At 42.3% G+C, this 21,450-nt stretch overlaps 1 long non-coding RNA gene across 3 annotated transcripts in view; it reads left to right on the plus strand.

The window, feature by feature from the left end:
* LOC149862869 (uncharacterized) overlaps positions 1 to 21,450 on the plus strand; it is a 221,449-nt gene that overhangs the window by 173,425 nt on the left and 26,574 nt on the right. For all 3 annotated transcript variants that reach the window (XR_016443071.1, XR_016443069.1, XR_016443070.1), the window contains exons 2-3: positions 14,040 to 14,161; positions 19,010 to 19,174. This is a non-coding gene — a long non-coding RNA (uncharacterized LOC149862869). The remainder of the gene's footprint in view (positions 1 to 14,039; positions 14,162 to 19,009; positions 19,175 to 21,450) is intronic.

Genomic DNA, 21,450 nt, shown 5'->3' on the forward strand with positions numbered 1-21,450 from the left:
TTGCATTCTATCATATCAATTTATCTAGACAAGACCCTCCCTATACAAGTGTTAAGCACATAATCACTATACATCCATGTGGAGCCAAGCACCATTTGCTTTCTACTTTTTTCAACAGCCTTTTTCAGGAGAAACTTATGATTCTGCCCATCTCTTGGTCCATGCCCTCCCTTCAGTCCTATGTAGTGAGTGAGAAAAAAAGTAGCGAGGACCTGTTTCAGAACTCCATGTCATCTTGCCACACCTCCCCTGTGGGGCCACATGATGAGTGCCTGAATCATTGTCCCTCTGAATACTCCCATCTATTGCTGAACCCTTTTACTAAAGTGTATTGCATTGTTAAAGTATTTCTGAAATCAACCCTCTTCTTCCACAATTCCTTCAATTAATCAAGGAGTTCTTCCAAGAAGTCAGTGGGACAAGTGGATTACCCTTCCTACCTTCAAATGTGAAGAGAAAATTATGTGATTCTAATGTATGATGTTGAGCTCAGTATTGTGCTATCTCTTTTTAAAAGGATGCATTAAAGAAGGATTTATGTCCTACATGATTAACAGGATCTTAGGATGAAGATTTCCAAGAATTCAAGACTCAGGGAAACTTTATGGGTGCAGGTGTAAGGGACTGGAGCAAAGGCAGCCTTGTCTAATGGTTAGACCACTGAGGGAAAGAAGGGGCCTGGGCCTGGGCCTGGACCAGAGGGCAGGAGTCATATTACTAGAACCAGAGGAAAATCCAGAGGCAGAGTCCACAATACAGTCCAGGATCAAGATCTGGGGATCTGATACCAAGTAGCAATCTAAGGGGCAATCCAAAGGGCAAAGTCTGAAAACAGAGCCAAACCAGGGTCCTGAGTCAAGAAACAGATCTACAGGGAAATCTAAAGCCAAAAACCAGGGTCAGGAACCAGGCTTGCCACAGCAAAACTGTTGACTGACCTGCCAACCTAGAACCCCAGCTGGTGTTAAATGGATAGGCAGCACTCCCAGCATCCAGTCAGGATGTTCACGACCCCTAAACTGGAGCAGAGTTCACTAGCTGAGACTTGCTGCAGGTGTGACTGCTGAAGTACTTGGCCCGGACTGGCCTGCTTGACTGGAGTCCCTGGACAGCAGGACAGAGACTGTTTTTAACTTCAGAATCTAGTAAAACACTAGGAAAAACTAGTCACAATTCTTTTCTTACTGATGCTATAATAGAGAAAAGAAAACGAGCTGTATTGGTTGAAAAAATGTTTGGTTAAGTATCCTATAATTTTCTGCTGACTTGTTAAATATGTAACAAAACTATTGCCACAGCCTGCATTAAACCATCTTAGCTCCTTGATTTCTGTCATCCCTTAGTTTTGTAATTGTTGAAATGTCTTTTTGTTTGCACCAGTACAGCAGAGACGAGGATTAAGCCCATTCTCTAGTGTCCTATTAAGCTTTGGCAAGACTCTTAAAATGACTTAACACTTTCACTTCTTTTAAACAAATAGGTACAAGGTACTTCCTCAACTGGCATTAATAAACATAGCTCTATTGACTTCCATAGAGTTCTGTCAAGTTAAATTACATGGTCTAGCTCATACAGAATATTGGAGTGTTGTATTTTGTTTTCATGTTGTAGAAAACAAATTGGAATAAAAAGTCCTTTATGAACTAGGCAAGTTAACTGCAGGTGAACACAACTTTCTCTATGAAACAGCAGGAGGATAGCTAGGATTTGAAGTCTGATGTGTTAGTTAGTATCTGAAGACCTGATTGTACCCCCCCTCTTCTATTTTTGGAAGAGGTGAAATTAAATATAATTGCACTTGCTGCAAACTTTGTGGACTGGTGAGAGAGTCTGCCAAATTCAAAATGACTGTGTACTTTACTCTTTGATCTTGCACCTCTTTTTCTCTTAGAAGGCCCTTGGGAGTTAACACATCATTTGGAGATATACCTTTGTAACTGTTTTGCTTTATAGCCATGGAAAAATGTAAAGAATGTCCCCAACTTGGGGGAAAAGGAATTAATATACCCTATAAATCAGCATTGATTAATCCATCAGGTTTTGATTTATGAAATAGGAGCTTGATTTAATATACTGTTCCACTGTTTTCAAAGTCTTGCAATTGATATGAAACTTGGGCAATGATCCATTGTATTATCAACGCATGTTTCAGGGATACTTAATGACTCAGCTATAATTATTTTTATTCATCTAGTTTATTAGTAAAATTTAACTGTCAGTTTATACATTAATTTAACTTGGACGTAAAAGTCTATTAATATAGATCAGTTCTGATGGCTAGATTAATGTTTTAGTTAATTTTCTGCATTCACTCTTGGCACAATTAAGACTTTCAGTCTAATTGAGTTCTTCAGCATTGCTTAACAGACAATTGCTTTCCTACCTTAAGAAATCTCCCTTGGACTCTCCATTTCTTCAAGTACAATAACCATTTTTAGTTCTGAAAGCATATGTTGTAAATAGTAACTATTCTAATTGACAGCTGGATTGAAGGGTGAGAGGCAGGACTGAATTTTTTGGACACAAGCTATCCTACAATCCTCTTTCACAGCTGTAAGGACATGAGAAATGAAGTCTTTGGATAACTCATTGAATAAAGGTTTTTTGTTTTTGTTTTTAATAGCAGGCCTTGTAAATATAGCTGTTTTCTTAATTCTTGTGAAACAGGACCTTGCTTGCACCCACAAGAACTTCCACTTCTTTGGAGAGGAAATATAACTATGTATTTTCAGTATTTCATGAATTTTCTTACACCGGATCTGTGATATATTAATACATCATTTCAGTGCCTTTGAAGAGGAAGATGTGTTTTCAGTATGCAATTCCAAACTTATCTGTAACAGGATGCCATTCCCAGGGGCATTTGAAAATGCCCAGAGGCACCCCAGAGTCACTTTTGAGTATTTCATTTGGCTTTTGGGAACAGAATCCCCTTCACTCCCCAGCCATGTTTTGGTGTTTCTTTGGGTTCTCAAAAGGAGGGCTGCCCCAGGGTTTCCCAGATCTGGTCTTTGCTCTCCAAGCTCTGGAGGTGAGGAGCTCCTGCCTTAAGGGTGAATTGCATGACTCCGTCCTTCCCTTATCATGTCCCATGCCTCTCGGGTGTTATCTGCATCTCTTGTTCACTCTGTTGAGGTCTCAGCCAACACAACTTCTACCCCTTTCACAAAGTAGCTAAGCCGTCCAGCTTAGACCCACTGTGTTGGGCTCAGCTCAGAGGTGGTAGCTTCAACCAATCTGAACTGCACCTCCTGTGGTGCTGGGCTCTCTGGCCCCTGTAGCTCCACCCCTGTGGGTGCTAATGAGGTCTCCACCTCCCCATAGCCTTAGCCACAAACCAGATTAAACTACAACATAAATAGTAAGCCCCTGGGCTATAACAAAGAAAAGTTAATGGAGGCAGTTAGCTTGCTTAACCGTGGGCTCCATGTCTCAGTCCCATGTTGCTCTCACTTGTAGGGCTGCTGCAACTTTGCTTGGAGCCTTCAGGAGTCCACCCTCTGTCCCAGCCTGAGCTTCCTCTGGCTAGCTCAGACCAGGGCTTATATAGTTCTGGCCTGCGCCCTCTTGCACTCACCTGACAGCCTGCTCTGCTGCAGGCTGTGCTCTGAAGATTGTAACCTTAAAGGGGCAGCTCTGCTTCCTAGTAACAGGGCTAGGGTTCCCTGTTATACATCCACATAACCTCTTCTCTTTTTTCTGTGGTTTTTCCTTCTTCTCTGAACCTTCTTCTTCCTCATAGTGTCGTGAGAAGTCAGCACTCACATTCTTGATCCCTGGGCGATGCTCTACTACAAAACAGTATGGTTGAAGATGGAACAACTCTTCTGTGAAGACTGCATAACTCACTCCTTGTCTGTAGGAGCCTGCATCGTGGAAGAAACCACGGAAATCAGTTCCTCAAATTCAACTCCCCAGAAATGAGGAAGATATTTAGATCAGTCAACTGTAGTGATGCACAAAATTACAGCTTTACCTCTTTAGTAACAAAAAATAAGGCTGAGATTGCCTTTTAATAGTGAAGTAATAGGAAATCTGTCACCTGGGTTCTCATTATCCAGAAATGTAGAACTATAAAGCAGATAACATCAGCAATGAGAAAATATTACTGCATTTAAGTGGTATCTTTTACATTTTTAATAAACTTTTGGTCCTAGGGCCTGCTACAGAGGTAGTCGAAATCAGTGGATTCCTGTTGATTTACATGGGTTTTGGATCAGGCTCTTGAAAACCACATAAATATTTTATATTGCTTGTTTCATGTAAGTAAAAATCACTTTTCGAGTGTAGTACTTAGAGTTTGATCTTACTCTTACTGAAGTTAATAGGAGTGAGCTCTAGATGGTTGTTCCTCAGAATGGTCTTCTGAGTATCCTTAATACCAACTGAAGTCAGTAAGAGCTGAAGCAGCTCAGCACATTACAGTATAAAACTCTAAAGCTATGAACATTAACCATACTATTGCACCACTTGCTGCAATGAAGAAGCAATTTATGATGCTTACTGTGCACCTATATGGAGTTTAATAGTAATAGGTTCACAGCAAATCTTTTATAAGGATTTTTGGTGGATGATAAGAACTACTCACAAGAAGTTAACAGCAGGGTTCAGGCCAAGTTCTCCCAAAACAACTTCTATTCTTCAGTGTCAGCAGGAATATATTAAAAGACAAAAAAAGCATTGTTCTAAATATGTATGTGGTTCACCACAAACACACATCCAATGAAGCAGTGCCTGCTTGCCTTAATATTGAACTTAATTCACTCAGTGGGTCTGAATACACTAGAACAATTTTAAGGGTGCATATATGATACAGATAGTATATGAACCATGTGTGTATGAACAAAATGGATTCTCCTGAGGTCAACTGAATAAGCTATTCATTCCTTTAACACTAATTAATAATGCCCTAATGGGATAGTTGTATGAGAAGAAAAGTTTTCTGAATGTTAGTTTGGGATAGTGACACACACATGTTTGTTAGTCATAAGTTAAACCTTTCATGTATCACATCTTCATAAACTGCATGTGCCACATGCATTGCTTGAAACATCTACTTAAGAAAAGTTTGGACTATGTGGTAATGTTAAAAGGGCATCTGTGCATCTTCTCCTGTCAGTTAGGGGTCTTTTCTTTACAATCTTTTGAAAGGTGTAGGAGCCAAAGGGAGAAAGCCAATAGTCAGATCAGGTCTGGCTCCAGCTGCCCATAAACAGGCAACAGATGATTCTCTCAGCAGGAACCCATTTCTCAATCTCTATCTAAGGAAATTGGTGGGCAGAAGCCAAGATGTCTCGGGGAGGCAGGAGGGGAAGAATCACTCAGAATTCTGTTAGATTCTCACTTGCATGTTGCTGCTACTGGACCCTCCAGCATTGTGGTGCCAGTGACAGCTGCCCCCATTCCCCAGGTTGGATTCAGCCTGTGAGGAGCCCCGCAGTCCAGATTTGGCCTGAGACTCCAGGTGAAATTTACACCTATGTATTAGACCATCTACTCTATTCCTTGCCAGAGCAAGATCTTACGTTGTTTTTGTCCCTGAATACCAATTTCCTATTAAAGCTCTCCTGGAATAGGTTCTTATTAGGTATGGTGGGCCCGCAGACTTTTGAATGTCCAGTTTCTTGAGGTTTTCCCTTACCTGATCCATGTCAATTTTAGGCCCGGCACCCGCTCCCGGAATGGTTTGTGTCTTAGCTCCATTGTGCTGGCTAGCTAGCAAGAGGAAGAAAGTTGAGCCCTGATTCCATCTCCTCCTCTTTACCTCATTTGGCAAATTCTTTTCTGGGCTGAAGCAGCAGCGAGCAGTCTTAATGCTTCCAGAATGCCTAGAGCAAGGGGTTGAAATTATGGCTGGTAGTGCACTATTGTACAAAAGGGGTAGGCTTTCCTTACAATTTTACTAATATTATAATAACCTCTAGAGACCATGAATCAAAGACTGGGATTAAAAGAACTTTACATAACAAAAATATGGTTCCCCTTTTGCAAAGAGCCCAAGTTAAAGGTTAAGACAAGAGAAAACAGGTGGCTACAATGAATTGAGATGGGAAACACTGTGTAATTCAATAAGACAGCTTTGATTAGAATAATATGCAGTTGTCCCAGAATGCCAACTACATAGACTATATGAAGCATTTCTGAATGGTCTCAGCAAAGGGGATTTTATACTTCCCACTTAGTGCAGGAATGGATAAGCACCATTGTAACTTAGCCTTTAGAGTGCAATTATTAATAATTAGAATCAGTATCTTCATATTGGTGTCACACTGTCTGTTGGCTAGGACGTCTGAGCCATGTAAAATTTCATGATGTCTGTGTTCCTCTTCAGGGTGGCTGCACTTTTTTCTGATGTAAATGTTTCTTCTATTACAATCATTATTTTATGTTAATACTTTTTTTATCTGAGGATCTCAAGGCACTCTACAAATACTGATTAAGTCTCACAATAACCCTATGAAGTACAGTCACTAAACTCATTTTACAGGTGGATAAAATGAAGCCCAGTGAAATTATAGTCTTTTATTCCTGAAGCCATGGGATGGGTGCCCAGCATTCTGAAAATTACATTGTAAGTAACTGGTCCAAGGCCACACAGCAAGTCAGTGGCGATGGTGGGTATAAATATTGGTTAGTTCTGGCTCCTAGTCTTTTGGTCAAACCACTAGACTATACTTTTGAGGATGAAAAACACTATATAAATAGATTATACTTATTACCTCCAATATAAATATTTTCCTCTTAAAGTAAAGCTTCACTGTTTTATTACTGCTGAGTTTATTAAGCCCATGTGATCTTCCTTGTTCAAGCTGTTGCAGTGTGAATCACTGAAACCGTGTAAAACATTCAAGCTATGCACATAGGGTTTATATATTTAAAATACAGTACAGTACAGTGATGAAATATTTCCTTGTAAAAATATTGTCTCTGTAATCCACATACAGCAACACTTAAAAATGCCTAACCACAAAGCATTGCCCATAAAAGAAAGCTAACCCATTACCTTCTTTAGTTGAAAACCTAGCTAACATAATTCCAACTGCAGTCTCCATCTATAATCTCCACTTTTCTGCCTTGCCCAGGAAAGGCTGAATGGTACAAAGAGAATACATGACATTACATTAAATTGGCTGCATTTCATGGGGCCTATTCTCCATGAGTGCCAAGTTCCACCAATAGAGTTTGCCATCATGTCTGTACCTATGAGCTGCTGTTACTATACAAGGCATATGACTGACTGTGGGGAGAAAAACTGACAGACAATGGATGAAAGCCAGTATACCAGGGAAATTTGATAATAATCAAGACATAAAACAGAAAACAAAAATAGAGGTAACCCGCTAAAGTTACAAAATCCAAAAGCAGATGGTGAAGAAATCTTTAACTTGTGGCACAAAGCAGTACTTTCCAGTGTATTATTTATAGCTATTAAGAGATTGACAAGGTGATCTAGCAAATGCCAGGACAAAAAATGTAATACACAGAAACTGGAATGAAATCATTGTCATCGTTTTAACAGTTCATTTGGCACACATGTATACTGCTTTGTTACTTGAAGACCAATGATTTACAGCTATGCTAGTCAGACAGCTATAAAATGTTAGCATATGAAGAATATCACTCTAACAGTTGAGCAGGGTGTTACCTGAAACAGTACACATCACTGAATCAAAATCAAGTATTTTAAGATTATAACTGGAATAAATTAATAATTGGATTGATTGATAGCAGATATTGGTTTGGATCCAGGCAACTGAATTCTGGAAAGAAAAAGAAAAAAAAAAGATATAGTGGCAAAAGAAGAAAACAGATGTCTGAAAGTTACACACAGAAGCCAATAATTTGCTTTGCTCTATAAACAGAGGGCAGTGTCGGGAGAAACAGATTCAGTATGTGAACAGTAAACACAAACAAAACAAATGGTTTCAGGACAGCCTTTGCTGAATTACATTAGCACGTGCTGATGCCATATTGCCAAGCATAGACTCTGCTTATAATAACATTTTTTCCTTTGATGAAAACCCTGAGAAATAGCTATAAAATATGTCCCACTGTGATGCCTTCAACAATGAAATAATCAACAACAAATACCACCATAACAAGCTCTCCCTCTCAGAGAGAAAGGCCATAGAATCGCTAAGATCCAGACACCAAATTGTAATAAAACCAGCAGATAATGGAGGGAGCTAAAGTTAACCTTAACTGTAAAGACTACATAAAAGAAGCCAACAGACAACTCTCTGACCCAACCTACTATGTAAAACTAGAGGAAGATCCAACTCCCCTTTTCACCTTAAAAACTCAAAACCAGCATCACGTCATTTCCATCCGAACTACAAGAAAAACTACAAAATGTGATTCCCCCACTACCCAATCCAGGGACTTTTTACATGCTCATTAAAATCTACGAACAAGGAAACCCAGGCAGACCTATAGTATCCAAACAGGGAACCCTAACTGAGAAAATATCAGGTTTCATTGAATCCATCCTAAAACCTCTTGTCACCCAAAGACCAAATTTTGTCCAAGACACAATTTTCTGCAAAAACTTAAAAACATAAACCACCTTATCAGCAATACTCTCCTAGCCACCATGGATATTACCAGCTTCTATACCAACATCCCACACCAAGATGGCATCCAAGCCTGCCTTACATATCTACAAAAGCAAGATTATAACTCTGAGTACAGACCTAAAGATATTACTGAATGTATATGCTCCATTCTCACACACGGCAACTTCAGTTTCAATAACCAACACTTCCTCCAGACCATGGGTACAGCGGTGGGCACCAAAATGGCTCCACAATATGACAAACTTTTTATGGCCCATCTGGAAGAAGAATTCCTCAAGAACTGCATCATCAGACCCATATATAGATGACATCTTTATCATTTGTACTGAAAACCTGCAATCTCTGATTGATTTCCAACACAAATTTTATAACTGTCACCCATGAATCAGAGTGTCTCTTGAATACTCCAGCAGCAACATGTCCTTTTTAGACACTTGGGTCAATATCCAGAATGGTAAAATACAAACCAACATATACTGTTGCCCTGAGAAATCAGGCCAGTGTTCAGGATCTCAGTATTGTGCTATTAGACAGGAGGGCGTGGTGTACAACTGCACATGCACACATAAAAATCAATTAAGCACATACTCACTAGGTGCATATACCCCTATTAGGCATACACACTCACACTAATAGCAAAGGTACATATACTATATACCCTAAAAGTTAGACAAAGATCACTAATTCGTATATCATGCCACACACACACACACACACACACACACACACCACTCACACTAGCAACTCAGATACACACACGTTCAAAATAACTAGTCTAGGTTCATGCACACCTACCACCAGTTTAAGCTCATGCACGCTATTTAGACCAAATTTAGAGAGAATCAGTTACCAGTTACCAACACCTGTACATCCAATACACATACGTGGATTACTAATGTATACACACACACGGATATCTATATATGTATATATATGTGTAGTCACTAATTTACACACATACCACCCACCTACACATACACACAAGTGAGTTCCTAAGTTGGGTATTGTGATATGTATGTATGTATGTATGTGCTTGGTGTACTTGGGATACCTGGGGAAAGGTTAAAGTAAGAAAGTAGAAGTGTAGGGAGTTAAAGTTACCAGGACTGGACTTAGAACCAGTAGACTACAGGGGCCTGGGCTGAAAAACTGAGGCTGGGGAGTAACTTTAGGTTAATTGATCTTAATTGATTAAAAGACAATGCTCAAAACCTGCAGAACAGGGAAGCATGCCAGCACAGAGTCTGGGACTGGAGCCAGAGCTACAGGGAAGCTGAAAAGGTAGATGGGGAGGGGGAAAAATGGGACTAAGAGAAAGTGTGGGTGTTAAAGAGGGGCTCTGGGTGTGGAGAGCCAAAGGATGGCTCTGGGGCAGCTAGAGAAGTTGCAATGAGCAGCAATAGGTGCTGGGCACTGGAGAGAACTGCAGGACAGCTAATAGGAGCTGGGAAGCTGTGGGGGCGGGGGCTGAAAACAGAGAAGGCGGGCAGCAGAAAATCACAGGAAAAGCACCAGGCAGCAGGGACAGCAGGAAAGCAAGGAGAGGCTGAGGTGTGGCAGAAAAGGGGAGATAGAATTGAGAGGAGATGGGGAAACTAGCAGAGTGGGTGGGAACTGGAACTGAGAGAGAATGAGGCTGGAATTTAAGACAGGGAAGGGACTTGGTTTCAGTAAAACATGACCCAACTCAGGGGTGCAAATGACAGTGGTTTTATTGAACAGGGGAGATGGTGACACTATGCCAAATTGGTTCCCTTGTGTGTGCGTAAACACACACACACACACACACACACACACACACACACACACACACACAATGGCAGCAGGGATTAGAGAGTCTTGGTGCAGGGGCTGAAGTCAACTGAAGTCCAGGAGGAGAAAGAAAGAGTCCAAATTGTAGGAGGAGGTATGCAGGTAGTATCTACCTATCCAGGCTGGAAAGGGGTCCTTGTCCAGTAGATGTTGTCCAGCGGTGGGGGATCACCAGCAGGGCCTCTGGGTGGATAGGTGGTGTGGTATGGTGCTGGTCCAGATGGAGAGGGCGTCCCACTGGGTCTGTCTTCACTGCCCCTTTTTATAGGGGCAGACCTTTTGTGACCCTAGTGACAGGAGGCATGCCCAGGCAAGGGTCAGGCCCTGGCGTACTGAGCATGTGTGGTCCATGCAGGGATGTGCATTTTCGGGTGTCTGTAATGGTGAGAATTGCTGGTTCTGCAGGTTCTTTTGTTTTTCAAATGCTGGTCTTGTCCCTGTTCCTGGATGAATCAATGCAAGGTGATGGCCTTGTCATTACAGGCCATTCAGTAGAGGCCTGCTACCTCTGTATTTCAATCATATCCAATCATTCTCAGTCATCAGGGAACCAATTTACATAGGAGGGGTACAGTGAATCATATTGTTGCAACATGGGATGCCCAGGCATAGGACACAAGGTGGAGGCTTGACATATAAAACAGAAACTTGACATGACTTTGGTTCACTGACAAACACAGGCCTAAACCATACAATATCCAATAAAAATCAATACAAAAATGATAATAATACAATATACAACAGTAAAAATTAATACAAACCGAATAATTATACAATAATATAAAACAGTGGCTATCCAAAACCAAAAACTTGCTACCAAAATAAAAATGTTTAAAGCTTATCTTACATCTTAGCTTACTTAAACTTATCTATAGGGAATAGGGAGAGAAAAAGTCAGAAATGGTTGGGGAAGGGGAGGGAATGCAATAAAAAAAAGCAAGAAACTGGGGATTTTGCTGCAATACAAGAAACCCCTGAACCAACATACATATCTGCACAGAACCAGCAATCACCCTAAAAACAAGAAGAAAGCTGTAATATATAGCCAACCCCTCCAATACAACCAAATTTGTACTATGGAGAATACCTATGATTGTCACCCTACAATCTCAAAAGAGCTTTCACACAACAAGGACACTCCTATACGGAAAATCCTCAAACAACTACAACCCATACTAGAAAAAGACCCAGTGCTTAAAGATATCTTCCCAGAACCACCCATCCTAGCCTTTAAACAAGGACCAAACCTCAGCAGTCTCATCACCAGAAGCAAATTCCATATGGCCCATAGTACACTGAATGGATCATTTACATTTACATGCTGGGACAAAAAATGTAAAACCTGCCAACACATCTCCACCACTCCCACAATAACTACCCCACCCCACGACAGAACCATCATCATTCCTGGATCTTATACCTGCACCTCCAGAAATGTTATAGACCTCATCCAGTGCACCAACATAAGCAGGAGAAACCAAAACAACAACTGTGCACCATAATGAATACACACCGAAAATCTATCAACAACAAAAATACCCAGTTACCTGTAGGTGCACACTTCTCACAAGATAACCACTGTCTACCTAATCTCTCAGTTCTAATCCTGAAAGGGAATTTACAAAACTCCTTTTGTAGATGAGCCTATGAACTGTACTTCATACTGGACTGGATACAAAAAAATCAGGGACTAAATATAGACACTGGATTTATGGAACATTGTTGCAGGGCACTAAGATGTGCCTGCTCCTTCAAGGGCAGGAGCAGCCTAGCCAGGAAGCCCTGCAGATTAGGCAGAGCTCCACAGCTGCAGGTTGCTTGAGCAATAGACTAAAGAGATAATTAGCTGGCACCTGCAGGGAGGAGGCATGACCCTGGGAGCATATAAGCCCATGGCTGGGGCTGGAGAGTTCACTCTCTGGCAACTACCAGGAAAGGAGCCCTGCCCAAGAGAGTTACCCAGAGACATTTGGTTGCTTGCTTTGCTGCCTACAAGAGCAGTAAGGCTCCAGTAGCCCACAAGGTACCCAGGCTAAGAGACACATTGTCCTAGGAGTGGTAGTTTCCCTTCTTAAAGGGGCAGAGAGTGGTCTCCATTGCAACTGTTATGTGATAGCCCAGGGGATTAAGTTCATGTTGTTTGTACAGATGTTTTGGGATGGGGCTGTAAGGGGAGGCATGGAGATCCCACTAGTGCCCAGACAGGGGGGCATGTGATCACTGTGAGCCCTGGTAGGGGCAGCTCAAGGCTTAAGAAATTAGAGAGCCTGTTTTTGGCAGAGAGTGCAAGGCACAGTGCAGACAAGAGCCAGAGGGCCCTGCGCCAGAGGTGCACAGCTACATGGACCAGGGGTCTGGTGTCAGAAGGGCACAGCCAAACAGGGGCTTGGGTCCCTGCAGGCAGGGGCCAGGAACCCAGTGACTGGAAGGGACAGATTGGAGCTAGTACCTCAAAGCCAGGTCCTACACAATGGGCCTAGGCTAGAAAGCCTAGCTAGATTAAAGGGGTTTAGGATGAGGAAGCTGAGATCCTGACAGAGGGAACAATATTTCTGTAATACCTGCAAGGCATGGGGCGTGGTGTAGAGAAGGTTTTAGAGCCACACAATTAGCCCATAAGGCTCAAGGTGGCCCGTGTAGCACAGTGCTGCAGTGGGGTTTGGCAAAGAGCGCAAGGGCCAATCAATTCTTGTGAGGTTCAGGTGACCGGAAACATGTGAAGGCCTGTGGGCAGTCTCCCAATTTAGAATCATAGAAAGAAGGACCGGAAGGGACCTGTAAGATCATCAAGTCCAGTTCCCTGCAGTGGGCAGGAGGTAATGGATTCAAATGAGCTCAATGAGAAGCTTGCCCAGCCTCCTTTTGAACACTTCCAGGAATGGTGACTGCACCACTTCTATTGGAAGTGTGTTCCAGATTTTGGTTACCCGTACAGAAAACAAGTTTTTCTGTATATATAACCTAAACTTTTCCCCAACTACCTTGTGCCCATTGGTCTTCATCCTCCCAAAGGGTGCTTTTCTGAAAAGTTGCTTTCCCAGATCCTGGTGTTATCACTTGGCATATTTGTAGGCAGCTATCAAGACACCCCTCAGTCTTCTTTTACTCAGACTGAACAAACCCAGGTGCCAAAGTCTGTCTTCACAAGGCCTATCCCCCAGGTCCTTGATCATGCAGGTGGCGCTTCTATGCACCCTTTGAAGCTTGTCCACATGCTTCTTGAAGTGCAGTGCCCAAAACTTGACACAGTACTCCAGCTGTGGCCTCACTAATGCCGAATAGAGGGGGAGGAGCACCTCTCTGGATCCACTGGCGACACATCTGCTGATGCACACCAGAGTTCTATTTGCTCTGTTGGCAACTTCATCGCACTGGTGGCTCATATTCATCCTCTGGTCCACTGTCACCCCCAAGTCCCTTTTGGATACAGTGCCAGCCAGTGGACCACCACCGATCATATAGGTATGGTGAGAGTGCATCCTTCCCAGGGTACTTGTCCCTGTTGAACTTCATCTGATTGCATTCAGCCCATAGGACCAGCCTGTCGAGGTTGTTCTGGATCTTTCTCCTGTCCTCGGATGTGCCCACTTGTCCCCACAGTTTGATGTCATCCGCAAACTTAATCATTGTGCTTTTCACTCCCTTATCCAGGTCCTAGGATGTCCTAGATGACAACCACCTCCTGTCCCATATTCAGCTAGACATCATGGCCACCCATGGGGACCCTGACCTGTGACACACGTTGTAAGCTGCCTGCCATCTCATAACCCCAGGTAATCTGTCTGCATTTTACCAGCTATATTTTATCACCTTCTCTGTCCCCCCTCCCCATCTTCCCCACAACTACCTTTTCACACCTGTTGCCTTCCATGGCCTCTGAACCTTCCTGCCACACATTTACATTAATTTTGTACATTGGCTTCTATTCTACCCAAAAAGCACACAAACACCAACAGAATTTCCCTATGCCTGAAGAAGGGTGTTTGTGTTTGTATATGCAACCGGGGGGGGGTGTTAATTCTCCCTAAATTGAAATGATGGATTTTTACAAACCCACCTTTACCACCATTTCAAGTTAGGGAGCGCTAACCCCCCATTGGTGTACATGTGAGGGGGCTCAATCTTTTTTTTTTCTTCCCAGTCTACCTGCATCTCCTGCTATAGGGAGAGCAAGCTGCCAGTGGGATGAGCAGTTCCTGAGCTGCACAGGGCCTGGTTTTTCCCTTCACAGCAATGGCACCCCTCAGGCAGCACCCACCTGCTAGCACCTGGCTCAGGCAGCCCCAGGGGGTGCCACCACTATGGAGGGAAGCAGTGGGCCCTGCATAGCTCAGGGGCTGTGTGACCTGACAGCAGCTCATGTAGGCAGGCTTGATTAAGAAAGAAAAATAAAAACAGCTAGGAGCATGGTGTGTTGTTTTTTTTTCCCTCCCAGAGCCTGCCTCTCTGGCTTAGCTGTGTGGGACCCAGTGCTTCCTTCCACTGTGGCAGCAGTGCTCCTTGGGACTGCCTGGGCTGGGTGCCAGTGGGTGGGTGCTGCCTGAGGTGTGCCACCACTCTGGAGGGAAGGACCAGGGTCCCCTGCAGCTCAGGGACTGCTTGGCCTGCTGGCAGCTCACCCCCCAACTTTGGGAGAGGCAGGTAGGCTCCAGCACCCCATGCACCATCCCTGCCACCTTCCTGCCACCGGAGACTGCCTGGGAATGGCTGGCTTGCCCCTGAGGCAGAGCAGCAAGGCAGCAGGGGGCATCTGGGTGTGCTGCTGGCAGGAGAAGGTGGTAGGGATGGTGCACAAGGCACTGGAAGCCTGCCAAGCCTGTGCTTCCCCACACAGGTTGGCTTCCAGCGCCCCATCCATCCACTGTTGCACTTTGTTAGGTAGCAAACTAATAAACCTTGGAGGTATTTTACCTTGCCATGTTACAAAGTCATTTAAAGTGGAATATGCCACCAAGTATGTAAATAGCAAGTCCATCAAAGTGGAATATACTTCCGAGTGTGTAAATAGCAGCACCATTAAAGTGATGCAAAAAGGCATGTAAGCCACTTTAAAGGCCATTTTTGTTGCATATACAAAGGCCCTTTGTGCCCGAAAGCTTGCAAAGAATGATTTTTCCAGCTATTTAATTGGTCTAATCAGAGATATCACATCTACCCAAAGTTGTCTGCCTACATCCTTAGACCAACACAGCTACAACTGACAACCCTTCAATATGTGTTTTGATCTATGGAGTATCCTTTTCGAACAAAGGTTAAGCAAGACATATAATTTTTAAACTACAATGTTCTTGAAAAATTATTTTATTTTGTGAGTGGACAAAAGTTATGCTACTACAAGAAACAAACTCTTAAAAGTTCAGTCTTCTCTATATTTTCCAACGCATCAGGATTTCTAATGATCTGCTTGACTGGCTTCAATGTAATCCGTTTCTAATTTCTTTTAATTGTCTCTGTATATTTTACTCAGTCTACTTGATAATCTTCAATCAGAAAACAGTGTCTGTTTTTAAATATGTTGTAAAAAAACAGAGGCTATGTAAGGATGATCCTAATCAAAGCTTTGTGAAAACTATCCCTTCAACATCCACTTGCTATAGAGTATAATTTTAAGAATTGCTTTCCAGACTGGCTCTTGTATAACCTGTAACAATGCTTTCAGGAATTTAAATAGAAGTTTACCTTGAATTTAGTATTTATTTATGGTAGATACTTTAAAGATGATATTTTCAGTATAAACAAAAATCAAAATCACTACAGTATCTATTTGTGCAGGCAAATTAAGAAAAAAGAAACACAATTTGATGTTTAGTGATACTACATACATTCTGTATTCATAATAGTTCACCTTATTTTAAAGAGGGATATAAAAATCAAATGCTTACAGGACTCACTTCATTCTAGACTTTCAGTCAAAAGTATTTGTGATGTAAAAATCTTATTTCCATCTGAAAATGTGGTTTCTTCCTGTTCATATGAATGTCTTTGTATGTCTGGTTTTGATGACATAGTGATTTTAGCCTTATCAAGCTGTGGACAACTCACAACATGCATGTGACTTGTTTACTCTGAATGCACATTACCATTTGTTTTCTGAGATGTTTGACTTCAAAATATTGATCTACATTCTACTACAGAAGGTCTTGGCATTTGAGGTTTCTGGCTGATTGAAACAAATATGTCTTGTAATTTTCTATTAAGGAAAACTCAGGCTGGTTACACATTATTTTCCACGCACTTGAAATCAAAGTGCACGTTGATTGCAGCTCCTGATGGGTGTGTGTTCATAAACTATGAGAGTTCACTGTGGCATGCATTAAATCCTCTATTTTAACATAGAAAGATGTCCCCCCCACCCCCATTTTTGGTGTCAGTACTATTCCTAGCTCCAAACCACTTTCTATAGAATAAAATCTTCATGAAAAAAATATCTTAACTTTCTAGTACGTGTATTAAGTTGCATTTGATGTGTGAGTGTGCATTCTGGCTTCTGCCAGGAAAAAATGCCTAAAAAGATCTTATTTCTTAACATAGTATGCTAAAATGCTGTAGGATATACTTTTTAAAGCATTATGACAAAAAGCTATTAATTTTATCTCAGCATTCTTGGAAGTCGTAACTTCAAATGAGTTTATCAGACTAGGAATCTAACTTTAATGATATTTAGCTGTCACAGTACTCAAACACTTTATGGGTTTTAATAAACCCATATAAAGCTTTATTATTTGAAGCTGGCAAATTGAAACAAGGTAGGTATGTGTGGGGAGAAGAGGGCAGTAAGATTTTGATATTTTGGGTCTGTCATTGAGGAGCTAGGCACTGTGGTTGGGAAAGGGCTGGGCTGGCATGCACTGGATAAGTGGATGTGTTGCCTGTAAGTGGCACATATTGTTTGTTTAATTTTTAACAGGTGGGTGTGCGTGTGTATGTGTTTGTTCCTTAACATTCATGTCCTCACTGGCTCTGGAGTGGTTGCTATTTTGAATACATTGGGAGGAAAAGGTTGCCAGTGAAGGGAAGGCAACCAGAAAAAGGAGGGAAGGGAAGAAAGAGAGGGAAATCAGTGGGTATATTACAGCCTGGCCAGATCTAAAGAGATTTTAATTTCTTAAAGCAATAGGTTTTTTTTAGAGCCACTTTCCATTACCCTCTTTGTGGTCTCCATTTTAAGCACTCAGATGCAGATTTTTCACAGCTATCCAACATAGTGGTGCTTAGCGGGCCTAGAGGAAACATCCACTGACTATCACAGTAGTTAGTATCAATTTAATTCATTATATCATAAAAAATATACTTAGGGTGCAGACAGAAATGACATTTGTCATGTGATCAACCCCTTGAAAGCACTCTAAACCTGTGTCCAAACAGAAGGGCACAGCTGCAGAGCTGTACACTCACTACAAATTAACCCTCACTGTATGAGGGTTCAAATGAAGATGCTCCTAAGCAGAGTAACTTTATTAATTTCTGGCTGCAACAGCAGCCTGGCTGAGCTGCCGTCTCAGTATGGGAGGAAGAGAAGGCAGGGGAGGGAGGTCCCATCTGGGGTTTTCTCAGCTCTGCTGGAGTGGGGCAGCGAGGGCATGTGGATTGAAGCTCCTCACCTAGGAGTGGAGCCAAGGAAGGACATGCAGGAAAAGAAGAGACAGGGAAGAGCCTGGGGAAGACACCGCCTCCCTTCCTAGATCAGCTGCAAATAGGAGCCAATCCTCCACCCTCCTGATCCAACAGCTATCCTCTTTTGGGTTGGGAGGGTCAGCCTGATTCATGATGATTTCTATGAATCATCATAAGTCACCCAGAAGCTGCACTTCTGTCTCCACCCTTAGTGGCTTAGTTCCCTTCTAGGGGTGCAGACAGAAGTGCAGCTCCCCTCTGTAACTGAGAAGACTTAGCAGGAAGGGTTATGAGTTACAATGATCTCCTGGAACAAACAGAAGTTCACTGTTGGTTCCAGTGGGGAGGGGAATCTACCTGCTGGCTGCAAGTCTACAGCTGGTTTCCCCTAGCAGTGGCCCCTGCTCTTTGGTAGGCTGAAAGGTATTTGGCATGGGATGGGGGAAAGGGAGCTGAGGATGCTTGTTCTAGGGGTTCTTCAGTCAGCACTGGAGGGTGGGACGGGTGAATTGGAGCCTCCCCTACCTTGTGGGGAGGGTGCTTCAATACACCTGCCCCACTCTCCAGCAACGACTGAAACCCCCTCAGTCCAAATTCCCTTTTCTCCTCCCTCCCACCCCAGCATTCTCAAAACAGCTCAAGGCTGGCAGGCAGCACAGACACAAGTGAAAGATGATTCTGTTTTGAAACGTCTTCATCTGATCCCTTATACATATGATCGGCCATTTTTGAAGCTGTGCACTTGTGTTTGGTCATGTCTATAAACTGCTTTCTGTGGCCAAATCAGGTGAAAATTGTGACTTCTATCTGTGCCCTAGGATTGTATAGATCCTTCTCATCATAACACTAGTCAGTCTCAGATAGCTCTACAGCAGTGATTCCTCTAGCACTGCCTGCAATAAAATATGGATCCAGGACAAAATCCTGCCCTGTTCATGATGATATTGGACAGGTGGCACAAGCATTGCTGGGAATCTCACTTTTGTCTCTGTCTTTCTTTTAAACAGATTTCATCTTTCTGCTCTTGATTCAGCATTGTCAGCTGTCCCACTGTGACTCTGCTTTGCCTTCCTTTTAACAATGGCTTTGTATTCATCTTCGTCATGATGGTTTTTGGACCCCTGCTCTTACCCAAGAAAGCAAGGAGAGCCAGGGCCACTGCATATTTCCAGGTGGGTGCAAGTGCATGATGCTATACTATACTGAAATACGGTTGGCTACTGTATGTGAGATATCAAATCTAGAAGTGTACAACTGCAGATGGTCCAAACCTGGCTCTACAGTGAGATTTAAACAAGGAGGTGACATGAATCTGGCAAGGTAGAGAGCACAAAAATAAAATATATAGATCAATTTTCATGGGATCCTAGGTTACCTGTAGATGTGCGGGGACAATGTTCTGGCACGCTGTAATTATAACGTGTTGGAACAGACTCGATTAATGATGTCTCATGTATTCAGCATCTTGTGCTTCAGAATAGCAGGGGCACTTTAACTAAAGCTTGTCAAACATTTGTTAAAGTGCCCCTGCTGCCATTTTGAAGCATGAGATGCTGTGGGTACTTTAAGTACAGCAGCTCTTTGTGTGGTTCTAATTAAACCCCTTTCCCCAGAGCATGTGTAAAGAGGCCCCTAATACACAGGAGAGATGAGTTGTTAGGAGAAGTTAGTCCTCACAAATTCAATATTGCCTCAACTTAATACTCTTTCAAACAGGCATACCAAATTGTCATGAGAACACAGGTTATTTCAGTGTACCTGAACTAGATTTGTATGAACTACTCCACCCCTGTGGATAAACCATTAATCTATAAGTAAAGGGAATTGCTATTCTACCTCAGTTTCTCTGGAGTTTTCACTTTTAATAACCTGGTTGTGAAGAAGAGCACATCTAGCTTCAGTTTGTACCTAAAGCTACTGGGACTCATGCAGCGACACAGGCAAAGAGAAATTACTAGAATGTTTATTTGCGTCTTTGCGATTTTTCTTGTCCTTCACTGCCTTTTTAGCATATGTCTGCAATGTTTCTCAGCAGGGTAGGGTAGCCTACGTTGTGCTCTGTTCTGCTTTCGCTAGAATGCTACCAGTCCCTGTTTATAGCTTGGGTATTGCAAAAGTACACTGCAATATGCAGTATGTACATACCTTAGAGGTGGATTTTGGGAGCAGGGAGATTTTAGTTATTTAATATCATTATGCTGCAAGGTATAAATTTCATTACTGCTCTTGCCTGTTCTATTTTGATAGTGATAGATCCCTTTGAAAATAAAGCACTGAGAACCACCTTGGATAACTTTTGTACCCTCTGAGTCTGTTGTGCCTTTCTGAATCTCCTATAGGTACATCACAGAATAGGCGTTGTCATTCTTGCTCGTACTAAACTCACATTGTGAGTAAGCAGAGTAAAGCCAAGACAAATGGCCTTTTCTTGGCAGGAGAATGCTGTGATGCTATGTGACTTTAATCTGCAAATCCAGCCTTCCAAACTATCCTTATAGCTGAGTCACCCCACCCACTGGAATATGATTGTGTCACAGATATACTGGGCTTAGGAAGGATTTGGTGTTCTGTGCACAAAGCTTCTGTGCAGCTCCCCCCTTTCTGGTGAACTATGGAGACCAATCATGAAGTCCCTCTGTTCCAGGTCTTAATTGCTCTTTGGCTTTATGAGGCTCATTTACAGGGACTCTTGTCTAATGCAGATTAACAGATCTCATGACTTTCTGGATTTCACCAACAGGAAAGCAGAGATGGACTTACTCCTGCAGTTTTTGTGCATATAGAGTCAGAGATGAAAAAACTGCATGCTGCCTATGGATCCACTCAAGTAGTAGGGGCTGGATGATTGGGTTCCACAGGCTGGATCCAGTCTGTGCACTGCATTTTTGACATCCTTGCTTTACAGTGACCCAGAATAAGCCAGGTGCATTATAAAGAGTGCTGCTCCTTGCATTCTGGGAATTGTGCTGTGATCCCTAAGGGATGTATTTTCCCCATATGTGGCCCAATGCAGTGGGGATCTACACAGTCTCCTTCTGAAGACTCTGTCTCTCCATATCAATTTTAACTGTAATAATTATATTAGTACAAACATTGGGCAAAGAGGAGGTGATTGTAATAAATCCTAGTATTTGGGTCAGTGGAATTTGCTTAAGCAAAAGATTTCAAGATCATGGGGTTTTGGTCTACAACCTACCAAATCCTGATGCTTTTTATATCCAGGGGCCTTTTTCCTGTCTGGGTTTTAATATTAAAAATGGTCTATCCTTAAAATGTACAATCCACAATATGTTTAGATTTGAAATAAATGAGATAGAGAGAGATAGAAAGGACATCACAAGCATTTCATTTGTTTTACTGTTCTCAAGGAGAATAAGAATGAAAAAGAAAGAACACTAAATTTCTTGTGGTAACCTTAAAGAAACTCCTGGTCTCTACGGTATGTCAC

This window comes from Crocodylus siamensis, chromosome 6 (genome assembly GCF_052110815.1).
Source record: "Crocodylus siamensis isolate JL-2025a chromosome 6, ASM5211081v1, whole genome shotgun sequence".
Classification (NCBI taxonomy): Eukaryota; Metazoa; Chordata; order Crocodylia; family Crocodylidae; genus Crocodylus; species Crocodylus siamensis.